Here is a 13558-nt window from a genome sequence, read left to right on the forward strand (position 1 = left end):
GCAACTGATCAACTCATATTTCTCAACAATAGGAAGAAATATGAGTTTGAACATTGTAATATAATTTTTTGGTAATTTCTCACTACCTGTTTAGAATAAAAGAGGCCATATTGGAGAATGTTTAAAAAATATGGGCTTAGAGTTAGACTTTGCATTGTTTATATTTTTGAAATTTTCTTCATATTATGGTATTTTTGTCATCTTAAAAACCTTTCAGGCTGGGCGGCCCAACTCTGGGCTAGCCCATTCATTTCCAGATAACAAAGAGCTCAGCCTCTCAGCAGAAGCTTGCTTTTGATATGCAAACTAACCAGTGGGGAGCCAGACCTTCTCAGTCTGGCACGTACCCCCAGGAGGCAGTATGCCTCTGCCTTAATAATCCAAAGGCCAGCTACCAGTCATCTAAGGACCCTCAGTATAACTCAGAGCCCAAGGAAATTATTGAAACTGGCCGATCCTAAACTGTTCACACGGCCCTGCCTTGACTTCTCCTTGGAAACCTCCATAAATATTCTAGCCTTAGTTTTTTCTTTGCTCTTCCTTTCTGCCTCCTTTCCACCCTAAGGCCTCCATCCCCATGTGCCCTGTGTGGTCTGCCTGCCTCCAGTCTTGAGGACTTGTGTGTATAATCATCTTTGTTTTCCTGAGCCTCCCCTGTGTCTGCACCTGTGGCCACATCCGACCCACCATCTCATAAAAGAACACAGAACAGACTTCCATGGATTTTAATCCTGTTTCTAGTAGATTTTAAGCCTCATCTGCCTCAGACAAAATGATGAAGTTCCAGAACCTAAGTCAGGTTCGGTGGGGTGAGGTTCGGAGCTGACGACTAAAGAAAGAATTCTTAAGACATCTTTGGTGCAAAATGGTGGTTTATTAAAGCACGGGGACAGGACCCATGGGCAGGAAGAGCTGCTGCCCCGGGTTGTGAGGAGTGGCTGGTTATATACACAGGAGTTGGGTAGGTGAGGACAAAGGGTTGTTCAGAAGGGCTATTGGGATAAAGAAGACTGTCAAGATATGGAAGGCCTGGTTACTATCAAGCCAAGGCCACTTTCCCTCTAATGAGGCACTAACATAAAGACAATTGGGAGTCTCCTGGTGGAATGTTACATTCCTGCTATCAAACGTCCTTGTTAGTAAGATTTAGGTCTTAAAAGAAATTTAACTTTATTTACTTTTCCTTCTACCTCCGTCTCCTTCGGTTTTTTATGGAGGGGAGGGTGACGTTAGGGCTTGAGAAACTGAGTTATGTATCTTTGGAAATTGGGCTATTGATAAGGTAACTTCTTTGTTGTAAATCTCAAGGACATTTACAAACCAAGAGAGACTCCTGCCTTGCAGAACTATGATCTCTGCAAGTTAACTATTTGTTCTTCTTTTAGGGCAGTCAGGGGTGCCTGTGGAATGTCACACATATTACCAAGGGGAGTGGGTGGAGAGGGGGTGCAAGGCGCCAGCCCCTGCTCCATCCTCAGCCAGCCTCCTGTTCCCTCATCAATACAATCAACAATACTAATAGACCTTTATTGTAGAGTTATTGTGAGGTTCTCTGAGAATGTCAAGCACTTAGCACAGTGCCTTGCCAAGGTGTAAGTACTCAGTAAATATTAACTGTATTGTTCTTGATTATGCTGGGAAATAGTTCAGAGATAATTCATATTTTCCCTCTCTTTCTTTTTACATTTTGAAGGTAAGCAATGACTAATCAAAAAAACTAAATTGATTTTTTTCTCATTAATCTTACGTCTTAGTCTCTAATATCTCCCATTTCACCATTCTGCTCCTTATGAAGAATTAAGAGACTCAAAGTGATGTATGTGTATTGGTCAGAATTTAAAATTTTAACAGATTTTAAATGTCAATATTAAAAACAAAAAGGAAGGAATACAGATTAAAAAAAACAAACCCCAACTTGGATGCTGTTGTTGACAGTTTAATATATTTAAATTTTTTCTAGATGACACATATTCATTACCAAACTCAAAGAAAAATTAACATAACATAAGCTGCCTAGCCCTGGTTTAAAACAATATATACTATTCCCTTGTGTCATAAAACGTATATAGATCATTTAATACCCAACACTGATGAATTTGATTTTTGTTATATGTGAATTATATAAAAACAACTGACAGAAAGTTAGTGTGGGTTCTTTTTTAGTTTGTTTTTTTTTTAAATAAAGATTTTCCTCCAGCCAAAGCTTTGAGATCCAACTATGTTAATGAACTCTTGACTGTGTGATAATCCTACATATAAATTGATATATATTCTAAAAAGAATAAGCTTTATATTTTAATAAGAAACCTCCACAAGCTTTCATGCTATTAATTCCCAAGACCATATTTCAGGACCAGACCAGTCTTCTATACTCTTTTTGGTTCCTGGAAGAGGCATGAGACCCATCTGCTCTCTTTCCTTCGTATTGCTAATAGTCACAACTAACTTTTCTCCCTTTTAGTTGTTCCCAGTTAGTAGCTATAGGATAGTGTTTGATTTCCTCCAACTCACTCTTTCCTTACTGCTTCTAAGAAGAAAAGAAACAAGCTCTTTTATTTTACTACTAGTTGTAAGAAAGTGTAAAAAAAAAAAATCGGAGAGAAACACAGCCTAAAAAAAATAATAACATCTTACCACTTCTTTTCAGCATTGTATTAGAAGTTCTAGCAGCATAATTAGAAAAGAAAATGAGAGAAAAGTTATCCTAATCAGAAAACAAGGAACAAAAACTATATTTGTAGATGACAGATCTTATACATGTAGAATCCTAAGGAATCCACTTTAAAAAAAATCTATGAAATAAATAAATTATCAGCTAGGTTGCAAGATTGAGGCTCAACAAACAGAAACCAATTGTATTTCCATATATTTTCAATAAACAACTCAAAAAGGGAATGAATACAACAACTATAACAGCATCAAAAAGAGTAAAACATAAATATATTTAATTTAAAAATAGTGTGAAACTTATATTCTGAAAATTATAAAAAATTTTCAAAGAAATTAAAGATGCCTAAATAAAATGAAAGATATCTTGTCTTCATAAATCAGAAGACTTAATACTGTTAAAATAGTAATCCTCCCCAACTGATCTACAGATTTAGGACAATTCCCATCAGTATTCCAACTGACTTCTTTTTAAAAATTGGCATGCTGATCCTAAAATTCATATGGAAATGCAAGAAACCTAGAATAACAAAAACAATCTTGAAAAAAAAAAGAAGAGCAACCTGGGAAGGTACACTTTATGAATTCAAAACTTACTAGGAAGCTCTGCAATAGTCAAAACAGTGTGAAAGGGGCTTCTGTGTGTCTCAGTCTGTTAAGCATCCAAGTCTTGATTTCAGCTCAGGTCCTGATCTCAGGATCTGAGGTTGACACCCATGTTGGGTTCTATACTAAGCATGGAGCCTGCTTAAGACTCTCCCCCTCTACTTGTGCTTTCTCTCTCTAATAAAAGAAGAAGAAGAAGAAGAAGTAGAAGAAGAAGAAGAAATTGATTTTTAAAAACTTATAAGAAGTGGCACTTGGGTGACTCAGTTGGTTAAGTATCTGCCTTAGCCTCAGGTCATGATCTCGGGGTCCTGGGATTGAGCCCCAGGTCCAGCACCCTGCTCAAAGGGGAGTCTGTTTCTCCTTCCCCTCTGCCCTTCCTCTCACTTATACTCTCTTGTGAACACACTTTCTCTTTCTCAAATAAATAAAATATTTTTTAAAAATTATAAGAAAAAAAAAGGTGTTCATCTTCATGACATTGGATTAAGTAATGATTTTTCAGATATGACACCAAAAGCACAAAGAAAAATAGGTTAATTATATGTCATCAAAAACACTTTTTTGAAGCAAAGACCACCCAGAAATTTAAAAGACAACCCACAGAACGGGAGAAAAATATTTTCAAGTCATATAGCTGATAAGGGACATGTATCTAGACTATATAAAGAACTCTTAAAACTCAATAGTAAAAATGACAAATAGGCAATAATATAAATGACATTGAGTTTGACAAAAATGACAAACTCAATGACCAAAATGAGAAATAACAAATAACAATTAAAAAATGGTAAGAGGAGCTAAACAGACATTTCTCCAAAGCAGATATACAAAGGAAATAAGCAAATGAAGAGGTAACTAACGTGATTATTTGAGAAAAATAGATCAAAACCATAGTGAGATACCACTACACCCAAAAGCATGGCTAAATTAAAACTACAAACATAGATAATAACAAGTGTTGGCCAACATGTGTAAAAACTGGAATCCTCACATGTTGCTGTTGTGTACTTAAATGATAAGGCCAATTTACAAAACAGTCTTAAAGGTTTAAATGCTGAATTATACTACCCAGTAATTATATGCTTAGGTGTATACTCAAGAGAAATGAAAACATATGACTACACAAAAACTTATACATGAAGGTCCGTAAAGCAACATTCAAAATAGCCAAAAAGCCAAAATAATCCAAATACTCAAATATCCACTATTCAATAAAAGACTAAATTGAATGTGATGTGACCATACCATATAATATGATGTGGTGATAAAAATAAATGTAGTACTGGGCACCTGAGTGGCTCAGTTGGTTAAGCGACTGCCTGGAGTCCTGCGATTGAGTAGCGCATTGGGCTCCCTGCTCAGGAGGGAGTCTGCTTCTCCCTCTGACCCTCCCTTCTCTCATGCTCTTTTTCTTGCTCTTAAATAAATAAATAAAATCTATTTAAAAATGTAGTACTGATACAAGCTACAACATAGATGAACCTTGAAAACATTGTTCTAAGAAATCAATCATAAAACACCATATAGTTTATGCTTCTACTTGGGGTTTCTCTTAGGAGTGATGAAAATGTCCCAAAATTTATTGTGCTGATGGTTGTACAACTTTGTGACCATTTAACTGTATGCTTTAAATAGGTGAATTGTTTGGTGTGTGGATTATAATTCAGGAAAGATGTTATTTAAGAAATAGCAATAATTATTAAATTTTGTTGGCTTCCCAGTCCTCAGACTCCTGCTGCGTTTTTGTTTTTTTAATTGTAACAGAAAAAAATGTTGCTATAACACAGACACACCGTTATAAACAGATGGTTAAAAGGAGCCTTTATTTGATGGACAGCATGACGGGCTAAAGACACAAGTTTAAAAGCAAAAGGAAGTTAAGTGACCTTGCATGAGTTTAAAACCATGGCATATGTGTGGATTCAGGAAATGGGAGACACTTGGTGAGGCCAGACAGAGGAGAAGATGTAGCATAGAAAGAAAGCAGAGTTACAGAGGGAGTGAGTTGATTTGAATTTTGGTGAAATAAGTGAGAATATGAGAATATTTCCTACTTAATAAAGCCACCATTCTATCTCTCTTGCCATATCCTGGACCTGTTTTAAAGGTCTGGTCTGCAAGGTAGATACTGGGCCAGATAGAAGCCAGTTACATCTGCAATGCTGGTGTGGCTTTCATTTTTGAGAGAAGCCCTTTTGGTCTCTGTCTTGAGGTTAAGAATTACATGTTTTTTTTTGTTTTTTTTTGTTTTTAATTTCTTTCTGAGTCTCTACATTTCAGCTCTTAGCTTTAATGCCGCAAATACTCTGCAGCTTGTCTTTCTTTTTCACAAATGTGAAGCTTTTGAGAATTACTCCTGATGATATATGTCTATAGTACATTGATTTTCACTGCTCTGTGCATTCCATTAAACAAATACGGCACAATTCATTTATCCACTCTCCTGTTCCAAGTTTTGACTAATGCAAACAACATTGCAAAAAAATTCTCATCCATATCTGATTTTTCCCATGGCCTAGAGCTTCCCCAACATATAAACCTAGCAAAGGAATTGCTCTGTCATAAGGACGCACACATTCAAATTCACGGGATATTGTCACATCGCTCTATATTGTCACATTGGTTGTATAAATTTATAATTCTTCCCACGACTTTTGAGACTTCCCTTTGCCTGAATCCTCACTCATCCTGCAGGGCTAGTACTATAAAGATGGGGCTCTCAGTCCCAATTCTCTCTCTCCACGTACTGCTATTAACATCAAGCCCCTGTGTTATCAAATGTGATAAACACCTCACGGCCCCCGCCCCCCACCCCTGCCCCGGCAGACACTGTGTCAGCTCCGCAGTTCACTGTTCTGATTTCCAGTCTCTTCTTCATTTCTGACCCAAGGCAATTTCCCTGCTTTTCTGGGCAGTTCAGCGCTGCATTTATAAGGAAGTTAGTTATAATTTATTGAGCAATTCTTGGTGTTTGTAGCTGGAGGGTTTTCAAGTTATCTGCACCAACAGACTTTTATATGCCTGACAACATTTTTCAGCACCTGAGCAATCTTTAAACTTTAAGCTGCCCAGATGTTGGACATCATAAAGAAAATAAGTGAAATCAAGTTAGCAGCTACGATGAGCCATCAAACTCTCTCTTTGCCTGTATTCACTAGTCACCACACCGCAGGGCAGAATGACAATAAACACTAGGGACTTTATAGATGGTCTGAGTTTGATTCCCAACTCTGTTGCTCCCTAACTGTGTGACCTGGGGCAATTTATTTCATCTTTCTGGGCCCTGGTTTCTTCATCTGTAAGGTAAATCATAGAACCTACCCAGAAGAGTTCGTGTAAGGATCCAATAAGTTAATATTTATGAAAAGGTTTAGAACTATATCTGACACACAGCATGTATCATGTCATCATGTGATAAATAAGAACGGAATAATAAATATAATAAATAATAAATATAAGAAGTTCATATTTGTATTACCTATGAATATTCAAGTAATGATTTTTCCTTCAATCCCCAGCAGGACCATCTAACGTTGGCAACATCATAGCTCTTCAAGTTTAATGATTCTAGTATTAAATGACTTTTACCTAAGAGAATCTCTGTGCCCCAGAATACAAACAAAATTGTTGTGGTCCGTTATGCCCCAGACACAGGGAAAACGTTGCCTGCCCAACCAAGGGGTTATATGGGTTAGGAGTAAGGATGATAAGAGATGTATGATGGAGAAGAAAATAAACAAGAGAAGAAGGAGAAAAGTAATACAGATGCGTTCTTCCTCCCAACCTGGGACCAGGTCAGAGTGCCGGCAGGATGCTCCCTTAGGGACCCTCTTCCCTCCCTGCTGGCCTCCCACTCTCTTCCTGCTTCAGACACACAACTTCTTGCCTGCTTCCCGAGTGGGCCCTTCAGCTTGCTTAGGTTCAAAGAGGAGGGAGATCTGAGCAAAACAGGGTAAAAAGCTTTCTCTTAGTCTAGACAGTCTGCATGCCTGAGGTTGTTCGGGCTGTGAGAAATGGCATCTCAAGGATCTGTCCCTGTGCTGGAACGGAACCTTAGGAAAAAAATCCTGAGGCACTACCTATGCCTCTATTACGTAGTGTGTTGTTATTACCGTCCTTTTACGCCATACACACACCACAATATCTTGTGTTCTTAGTAGATACAAAATACACTTTAAGTTGGATTGAGGCTCACCATATAGCCCCTACAACAGACTCGGTAATAACGTCCCACAGTGACATGGATTTGCATAAAACTTGACAACCAGTGAGCTCCCCTCCTCTATATGGTGTCCGTTCTCCACAACGCAGACCAAAGTCAGTTCTCTTCTGGAGGGGAGTGATGGGAGATGATTTTCGCATAACTACTGTGGACTTTCTTCTGCCTGGAAAGGTACGAATTCTGTTAGAAATACAGAGATGATTTCTTAAGCAGCTAATAAAATTCATTGTGTTCTTTTTTCACACCTTAACTGGTAGACTGACTGGACAAGTTTGTTTGCAATCCCACATTTTCCTTGACTTTTTTTTTTTTAAAGGTTTTATTTATTTATTTGATAAAGAGAGAGAGAGAGCACAAGTAGGTAAAATGAGCAGGAAGCCCAATGCTGGACTCAATCCCAGGACCCTGGGATCATGACCTGAGTCAAAGGCAGCTGCTTAAACAACTGAGCCACCCAAGTGGCCTTTGACTAAACTTTTCCACCTCACTTAATGCTTTTGCAGGGGAGTAGGGAGTTATTATTTTATTTAAAACATGAAAAGAAAAAAAAATCTCTTACCAAAATAGGATTAATCTATATGGCAGACACATCAATAACTAATTCTATAGCTTGCCTACCACATAACATTCACAAGTCAGAAAGAGATGTAAGGTTAACCAACGGTTGATTTCTAAAATAAAAGAATTTTTAATTTTTAAGATAAAATAATGTTCTAGTTAATGAACTAGATGGCAGGAATCCTTTCAATTGTATACATATATCAAAGCATCACAATTTACATTTTAAATACCTTCTAATTGTATCTGCCACTTATACCTCAATAAAGCTGGGAGGAAAAGAACCTGGAAATACAATATTCCTGTATGTATATTTTTTGAGCTACAGGAATAAATTTTTTCAAAAAATAGTATTATCTGAATGATACAATTTAACACCACTGCATATTAAATTTTATTTTCTTATTTATTTACTAAAAAGTCAAATCACTTTATAATGGAAAAAATTTATCTTCTGGTCTCCTCACCCCCGATCTATGTTTTCCAGAGAAAAGATATTCGACTCATTTTCTGTTATTTACCATCATATTCCTAAATTATAGCACATATTGTTTTTTTGACTCAATACTAATATCTGCTGATTTCATACTATTAAAGATGAGGATTTAGTTTCCTAATATACTCTTTCTCTATTCACCTAATGTAATTATATACCATGTTAGGTTAATATTCAATTTGACATTAATATTGTCATATAAAAATCACAGCTGAATCATGTACTCATTAACGAAGGAAGCATTTCCCTACATAACTTTATTTCCCTAGCTTAAATCAATGCCTCTTATATGTTTAATCCATTTCTTATGTACCTTCCACAGATTCATGCCTAAACTCCTTCCCATTAGTGTGACTAAAGCTCCCCAGAACATGTTCATAAACAATAGGTGAATGTGACTGTTTTGTTTCTTAGAACAATCCTTCCAGAATCCCTTGATGTTCCTGCTCTTACTGGGGAGTTTGCTTCCTGGACCCACTTCCCTGCCATGATTCTAGGATTTCTCTTTACCATCATGTCAGAAATTAACTTCACCTGGCTCTCCAGTTGGGTTTTCTTTTTCCCAAATTCCTTATCTTTTCTAAAAATTCATTTTACTGGAGCATCACCCAGTAGGTTCCTGAGAAAGTATGCATGAAGATCAATGTTTTGAATCTTTTAAAATGTTTTAGTCTAATCTCACCCCTTGACTATTTTACTATAAAATACTAGATTGGAAAGAATTCTCTCAGAATTAAGAAAGCACAATTCCATCATCTTCTGACAACAGTGTTGCAAATAAGAGTCAAATGCCACCGTGGTCCCCAGCTTTGTTGACAACCTCTTCTGCTGTCCTCCTCAGCTCACCCCACATGCCAGTCCCTCCCCTGCACTATGCTTGGAAGTTTTCCAATTCATATCTTTATCCCTAGTATTCTGAAATTTCTTGGTATTGGTCATTTTCCCCCCTAGTCACTGCGCTAAGCACTTAGCCATTCAGTTGAGGAAAGCATGTTCTTTTCAAAGTGTTGTTGGAAATATTTTTCTATTATTTTCTCCCCTTCCTTCTCACCCCTCCTTCTCCTCCTTTTTCTTTGATAATTTTCTTTGTCACATGTTTTCAATTCTCACTGCCTAGAATACCACTTAGTTAATGTTGCCTAATTCTCTTAATTTTCTCATCTTTGTTCTTCTGTTTCTCTATCGTTTTGTCTCTTGGGGAGGTTACCTCAACCTATACTACCTATCCTCCTGTTGATTTTGTATGTATTTAGGAGAGAGGATCTACTATGTAAGAGATTGTTGCTATCTGAATACTCTTTGTTTAGAACATCTTTTTTTTTTTTTTAATTTAACGCTGTTTTCTTTCTTTCTTTACTGAAAGAAAAATGAATTTGCTTTTAATCTGGCTTATTGCTCCCATGCTTCGTCTATCAGTGTATTTGCTACTGTTGATAGGTAGACATGTCCTATACTAATTGTAAAGGATCTTTGTACTTCCATCAATGAATTCAATCCTCTATTTTAGTCCTGTGTATTAATCTGAATAGTGGCTGCCTATTTTCATTTTCAAGGCAGATGGCAAACTTTCCTATAGATCTCATGAGATTTCACCTTGTCCAGGACTTTGTTTTTTAAGGTTGAGGTAATGAAATGTTGTGTAGCTAAACAGTGAAATTCCACAGGCAATGGGACATGGCCTCAGATGCTCTCATGTCCTCTGCCTTCCCTTTAGGCTGGGGGAATTTTGTACCTGCCACAGTGGAAAACAGAAACTGCTCTCAAACCTGAAAACAAACTGTTTTAAACCCAAATCCCAGAGTGTTTCAGTAGGCTTTTCTCTGGACATTTTTGAAGCATTTTGAAGAAAGTACTAAATGTTCAGTCATGTAGTGGCCCATGATGCCAAGTCAGCTACCTCTTTGGAACAGATCTAAAGAAAAGCTCTACTTCCTCATACGATCTTTTTCAATCCCATCACATGAGGTTCACATCTTTTGCTAAGTAGGGTGAAAAGCCTTTGGCCAGTTTAAATAGTGCAAACTGCGCTTTTGCTAATGTTAGTTTTCTCGGTTTTTTTGTGCTGACATTTCCAGCATTGGGAAGTACTAATACTGCATTCTTTGCATTACCAGAGAGTTCCTCTTTCTCCACCTGCTTCTGAAGGATAATCAACACCCTGAAATGGATGTTTCAGAACACAAACTGCTACAGAAAGGCCCTCTGTATTCACCCAGAGAGTAGGTGCATTGTGCCAGATGTGTCTCATTAGAGGTGATGCCCTGGGAGAGCATTTCTGATCCTTGTAAGTAGTAGAGCCTGGCCTGTCTCAGTTCACAGATACAGCTCATTCTGTAAGCAAGCTGGATTAAGGTTGTAGTTTTTCTTCTCGGAGGCCATCCTTTTTCCAAATGGCATATCAGTTCCAATAATATCTACAGAGCCAGGTCTCAGTAGTGACTTGCAGATAGATATTCCATTGAACATCATCTATGGACAAACCCCAGGACAGTTTGCCTCTTTAATTTGGCCCTTGGCCAATCCAGAAGAGATATTACTTGCTGCCATATTCACAGCCAGTGTATTATTATCACCAACTTCTGTAGCCCTCTCTTTTGGTACTGCCTCCATTCCATACATGCCATCAACTATCATTATCGGTATAGGTCCAAATGTGAGATGTTTCTTTGGTGGAGACGCTCTTCTGTCAATGCAATGCGCTCAGTGATTTGATGATCAGGGATTTTCAAATGAGCCTCCATATCAAAGTTGGTCATGTCAACTTTCCACCTAAATTAATCCTGAACACCGCCTCTAAAATTTCTGACAGCCTGAGTTGAGGTGCTGCTGTGTTTCTCTCCTGCATTTTTGCTTATGAATATAAACTTTAACACTCGAGGATCAATTTCTCCTTTTGAGCTTTCGTCAGTCTCATCTTTGCAAGATGCCAAGCCAGAACCTTCTAACATGGTATTTCTTTGATAGCTGGATTTTCATCAGTCGAAGACATGTGAATCTAAGCCAGTGTTAGCAAACTCTTTTAACATCTTTGTCTTCTTTTTGTCTCCTCATCCATTATCAATTTTACCTTTACTTGAATTCTCATTTATCTTTTTGCAGTTTTGTCTTTGAAACTGGTGTTAATTTTCCATATTCTTCAAGGGTCTGATCATGGGAGTTTCCAGAAATTCTTCAAAATCCTTTAGAACTTCCGTTTCCTTGAACTGCTAATCTCCAAACTCCTGAACAACCACAAATAAGCTATCAACTGGTTCCAGACAAGAGACCTGAGCCAGGCTTTTTCACCAAAACGTTAAAACACATCTCACTTCATTTCTGTATTTTGCATGATGAATGCAATTTCTCTTTCACTTCATCTGCACAAAACCTATAGGTGCAGTGGCTCCACTCATGACCTGGAGATGCTCAGACTCATTTCTGAGGCTATTTTCTGTCCTGAAGGTTCACATCCAAGAGTTGGTCAGTGGTTTCTTGAACATCAGACATGTTGTCAGTTCTTCCAAGATCCCTAACTTTACTGCTAACACAGACCCTTCCAGCTCCAGCCCCACAGGCCCAGCGCACCCCAATGCTATGCTTTCTCTTCTCTCTCAAGATGTTGGATATAGAACTTTTCCAAAATATTCATTAGCAAAATATTGAAACAGAGTGAAACTGAAAGAATTTTAGAGTGAACACCAATATACCCATCACCTAGATTCTATCATCAACATTTTACTGTACTTGCTTTTTCCCACATATTTATTCCTACATCGATACATTGCATGTTTTTATGCATTTTAAAATAACTTGCAGAGAATGTATATCCCCCTAGGTACTTCAGCCTTCTTGTCATTAACCAGAGTTCAATATTTGTTTTTTTTCTTTTGATGTAAAATTTATATACTATGTAATGCACAAATTTTTCTGAGTTTTAAAAAGTGCCCAAAATATGTCATTATAGAACATCACTATCACCCCAGAAAATTCCTGCATGCCCTTTCCAGTTACTGATACTAGTCCCACCCCAAGAAAATCACTGTTCAAATTTCCTTCTATCATTGACTGATTTTGACTGTTTTAAAACTTCATAAAAATTAAATAATATGTATGCACAATTTTTGTTTGACTTTGTTTGCTCAGCATGTTTTCGAGATTAGTAGTTGATTCTTTTTATTGCTGAGTAGTATTCCATTTATTGAATATGCCCTGTCTTCTTTATCCATTCTCCTATTTTAGGATCTCTGAGATATTTTTGACTTTGAACTCTCATGAATAAAGGTGATTTGAATATTTCTGTACAAGTCTTTTTATGTGTATATGTGCTTTTATTTCTCCTAAGTAAACACCGAGAGATGGAATTACTGGGGCATTGGTTAATGTGTATTTCATTTTACAAGGAAATGTTAGATCTTTTGCTATAATACTTGTCACATTTGACATTCCTAACAACAATATATGAGATTTTCAGTTGCTGTACATCCTTACCAAAATTTGGTATTGATAATCTTCCTAATTTTATTCATTCTGACATGTGTGGAGTGGTGTATATACGTAGTCTTAATTTGCATTACCCAACTGACTAATAATATTGACCAAATCTTCATAAGCCTGTTGATGCATCTATTCAATTCAAGCTATTTTTTCTTTATTAGTGGATTGTGGGAGTTCTTTATATACTTTGCATTCCAGTCCGCTGTCATGCTTGTGTTTTGTAATACAAATTTTCTTCAAATCTGTGGCATGTCTCTTCAGTGTATTTTTATTTATTTATTTATTTATTTATTCTTAAAGATTTTATTTATTCATTCATTCATTTATTTTAGAGAGAGAGCACAAGCAGGAGGAGGAACAGAGGGAGAGGAGCAGAAAGGGAGGGAGAGGAAGGGAGAAAGAATCTCAAGAAGATTTGACACTGAGCACAGAGCCTGGGACTCTGGGATCATGACCCTTGAGATCATGACCTACTTGCTGAAAACAAGAGTGGGACATTTAACTGACTGAGCCACACAGTGGCTTATTAACAG

The 13558-nt window shown here is 37.2% G+C and overlaps 1 pseudogene; it reads right to left on the bottom strand.

The window, feature by feature from the left end:
- Nucleotides 1–10659: 10659 nt before the first annotated feature.
- On the bottom strand, nt 10660–12038 carry LOC123387181 (annotated as a pseudogene).
- Nucleotides 12039–13558: the final 1520 nt, after the last annotated feature.

The sequence above is a fragment of the Mustela putorius genome, unplaced genomic scaffold, assembly GCF_011764305.1.
Source record: "Mustela putorius furo isolate JIRA1106 unplaced genomic scaffold, ASM1176430v1.1 tig00003846_pilon_pilon_pilon, whole genome shotgun sequence".
Classification (NCBI taxonomy): domain Eukaryota; kingdom Metazoa; phylum Chordata; class Mammalia; order Carnivora; family Mustelidae; genus Mustela; species Mustela putorius.